We start from the raw sequence: 3,994 nt of genomic DNA on the forward strand, positions 1-3,994 counted from the left end.
ACTTCGACCCCTCTCAATTTCTTTCTCACTAATGCTCGAGCATTCCTCCTTATTGGGCTACTGATTTTGATATGTTTCCTCAGAGCATGTGCTGTAAAAAGGCAAGTTTCTCTCTTCTTGCTTAGTAATCAATTTCCCCCAATTTTTATTGACCCGATTTTGTGTTCCCAACATTCAATTTTTGGGTAAATTCTCTTCTTCTCTATCATTTGTCTAGTTTCCCCAAAGTTTCTTACCCTAATTAGCAATCACCATCATTTGCAATCACCTTTTCTACCCTACTTAGATGATCAATTGTTTCAATTTCTCCCCAAATTTTATTGCCCTAATTTTAAAAAAAAAAAATTTTTCTGCCCAGGACAAGGAGGGCATCCCCGGGACCAGCAGCACCTCATCTTCACTGGCAAGCAGCTCGAGGACAGCCGCACCCTAGTCGACTGCAACATCCAGAAGGAGTCAGCCCTCCACCTTGTCCTCCACCTCGACGGTGGCGCCAAGAAGCGCAAGAAGAACACCTGCACCAAGCCGGCGGTGACTGAGGGAAATTCCCCCCCTCTTTTTTATAAACTTTATTGTTACTAGTCTAATTGAACATTAGCAGCATGTTCTTATTTTGAAGATTTGGGTATGTTACTGCAAATCGTTGAGTTATTGAACCATTTGCATCATGAGCTGTGCCTCGTTAACTTGCTTATTTGTGAGTTGTGTTATAGAGGTTTCTGTGGGAAGCTTGTCGAGACACTACTTTAATCATCTTGATGGTAGCTGCGGCTGCTTCTTTGGCCCTTGGGATAAAGACAGAGGTAAGCTTAATTTTTGAGTTTGCTCTAATTATTATTATTATTATTTTAATTTTAAGGATAAGTTCACTCTTAATACTTATTTTGAATTGAGAATTGTAAGCCCTATAAAGTTTTTTCTGTTTAATAATTTTGTTGTACTACTATATGTTTGAGATCATGATTTTGTTAGTTGTATGAATTTTAAATCTTGTCTTTTGATTTTCTGACAAGAATGGTATCTGTCCCTATCAAATTCTTATAGATTAAAGTATTTTTTAATATACTTGTGATTTACTAGCTAATCTGAGTGGAAAATGGAAAATGCTGACATGTTTTGATTGGTTAATTTTGATTTGGTCTTGCCATAGTCTAATATGTTGTTTTCCAGGGTATAAAAGAAGGATGGTATGATGGTGGAAGTATTGCGTTGGCTGTCTTTATCGTCATTGTTGTAACAGGTATTATGACAAGTTTAGCAAAGAAAGTTGGTACAATGTGTGGTTAATTAATGACCAGAAATGCAGTTAATTTCGATTCTGTGGAGAACTGAATGAAATGTATTACATCCCCCCCTGTTGGAAGTGCTCTATCTTTGTGTAAATGTGCGCACTCACAAATCGACTCTCATTTCCTTTGTTTCCATTTATTTATTTTTTTAGAAACCTGGACAAGTTGCTCCAAATCATTGCATTTGTACTTTGCCTTAAAAGCTGTATATTAGCTATGGATGTAGTCCTGCAAGTTAAGATACTGTAGACTTTTTTTTTCTGCTAACTTATAAATTCATTCTAGAACACAAACCTCTAAGGTTGCATCTCAAGTCTAAGGTGTTGCATCTAGTGACTGAGAAATCTGGTGATAGAGTTCTAAGGCTGCATCTCAAGTCTACTTAAGGACTTGTACTAGTATCATTTTGGAAGAGCTTGGTAAGAGGACCAAAACTCATCAATTAGTTTTGATGTGAAAAAAGATCTTCCTCCGTAAAAATTCATGAACTAGGAATGTTATTAGAACAGCATGGACAGCTTCTTGTGGTATGTTTTGAGAGTCCATGATTCTCCAGAATATACTTGTTAGCCTTACTTGTGCTGAATTTCACATGTTTCACTATTTTTTAAGGGCAAAGGTGCTTTGGCCAAAATGTTTTGCTTGCAAATGTGTTGACCACATTTACTTCTCTGCCTAGTATGTTCCTTTTGTTAAGTTTACAAGGGAGAGGTCAATCCTCTTAAACAGAAACAAAACATAGGGTCGCAGCCCCTAAAATATTTGCACCACGCAATTCACTAAGTTCCTGTGGCGGTTCTGTTAGAATCTGCATCCCAGATTCTTTGTTGACACTACTTTTAGCTAGCTAGTCTACACACTTACTTCTTTCTCCAAACATGTTGTAGCCAGGATTCCCGATCCCTGCTTAAAACATTCCTGATCTGACATATTAGATTGTATAGTGGTGAGTCCTGTCCTGCTCCTTGTATTAGTTCGAAAGCTGCCTTGCAATTCGTGTCCAGAATCACTCTTCTTTCTCCAGAGTTCCAAGCCATTTTTATCCTTTTGAGTACTCCCCACAGCTCTGCTAAGTGCTATCATATTATCTATTAGCCCAATATTCACTATAAAACCTGTTTTCCATCTCCCCCAGCTATCTATATGTCCCTTTTCAAATTAATATGGCTTTGCCTCTTCTACTTGGAATAATGCTAAATTGAGAAGTGTACATCTTGCCACAGTTAATTGCTAATTATTGATAGTTTCACGTCTTACATGGTAGTTTGTTCTCCATATAGCATTATTTTATACTGTATAATCACAAACTTTTTGCTGGATGTAGGTTGGATTTTCTGTTAACGGAGTAATAATACTAACTTTTATGTGGGTTTTGAAGGCATTCCTTGAGGTAATACCTTTTCTTTTCACATGAATGGTTCCCATTTTTGGTGCCATTCTTGAAGTAAATTTCACTGTGAATGTTTTGCAATGTCCCGCCACTTGCCTAACTCACTAGTTTGATTGGAATACAATATTAAGGGGTGCTGGTTTTCTATGGAATTAATACACCATGACAAACAGCAAAAGTAATTTCAGAGATCTAGAACAAGAAAGTTGTTATTTGCTTTTAAATGGCAAAGAAACATTCTAGTTATGTTGGTACACATTGCTCCTACTTGACACCTTATATCATGATCGACATTACTTTGGTTATCATACTTGACACCTTGTATCCTCTGTGGTGCATTAGTTTGGATTGTTTTGGTTTAGTTTAGTTTAGTTTATTTGAATGTTTTAGCTAAGCAAGTGAACTGAAGTTGCTTTTCCTTTAGTGTTGTGCTTATCGTCTTATCAACTGGTTATATTGTTCATAGCAGTACTTATATCAGTACTTGTTATAGTAGTGCTTGTTGCCTTATCAACTTGTTATATTATTCCTTTGAGGCTGAAGTTTAATAGCAGTACTTATTTCTTGAGCTAATTTGGTGCATTAGTTTGGGGCTGATTTTGATTTTCTTTGGGGCTGATTTTGATTTTGATTTTGAATGTCTTAGGACGATGGAAGGTAACTTTGGTCCGGATCTTCTTGGCTTTCTTCTTAAAAGTTGTCCCAGATTTGACAAATTTGGCAACCTTGGCTGCCTGAGCCTTTGTATCAAGTTTTTTTGTGGTGTCAGCTTTAGGAGCCATTGCTGAAAACTGCCTTACAAATCTTTTACCTGAGGGGAGGAGCGGAGTGTTGAGGGGAGGAGCTGAGTGTTGCTGAAGCGGCTCTGTGTTGAAATTTGGGACTTGGATTTGTTTTGTAAAGCTACCTCGAGTTATATGTGAAATTTAGGCCAAATACCACTTATCAAACTATCTATAGGGTGTTGTTGAACTTCATTATGATATTTGAATGCTTATATGATATTTTGACATTTCGTAATGCAATGGATGCATTCATTTGCTAATTATAAATCATTGTCATTTTTTTCCATTTATAGATATAATTGTTGTAGGAAAATTTTCAATTTTCATGGTGATAAAGAGTTATCATTGAATCAGAATTTTCCATTAATAACAATCTGCGGTCATAAAATTAAAAAGTGTTTAGTGACAACAAAAGTCGTCAGTAATTAGTCTATACCAATGACAATTACATATCACTTTTAGTGACGACATTTATTTGTACATCATTGACAAGATACTATGTCATCACTAAAATTACAATAATTATTGAC

At 36.2% G+C, this 3,994-nt stretch overlaps 1 long non-coding RNA gene across 2 annotated transcripts; it reads left to right on the plus strand.

Annotated features, from left to right (window-relative positions):
• The first annotated feature begins 364 nt into the window (after positions 1-364).
• LOC113758556 lies at positions 365-3,731 on the plus strand. 2 transcript variants are annotated; one of them, XR_003466779.1, is made up of 5 exons: positions 365-625; positions 714-803; positions 1,171-1,240; positions 2,614-2,679; positions 3,326-3,731. It is a non-coding gene; the product is annotated as an uncharacterized LOC113758556 (long non-coding RNA). The 2 variants fall into 2 exon arrangements; XR_003466778.1 differs by having other exon boundaries at positions 365-803.
• Positions 3,732-3,994: the final 263 nt, after the last annotated feature.

This window comes from Coffea eugenioides, unplaced genomic scaffold (genome assembly GCF_003713205.1).
Source record: "Coffea eugenioides isolate CCC68of unplaced genomic scaffold, Ceug_1.0 ScVebR1_572;HRSCAF=1270, whole genome shotgun sequence".
NCBI classification, from domain to species: Eukaryota; Viridiplantae; Streptophyta; class Magnoliopsida; order Gentianales; family Rubiaceae; genus Coffea; species Coffea eugenioides.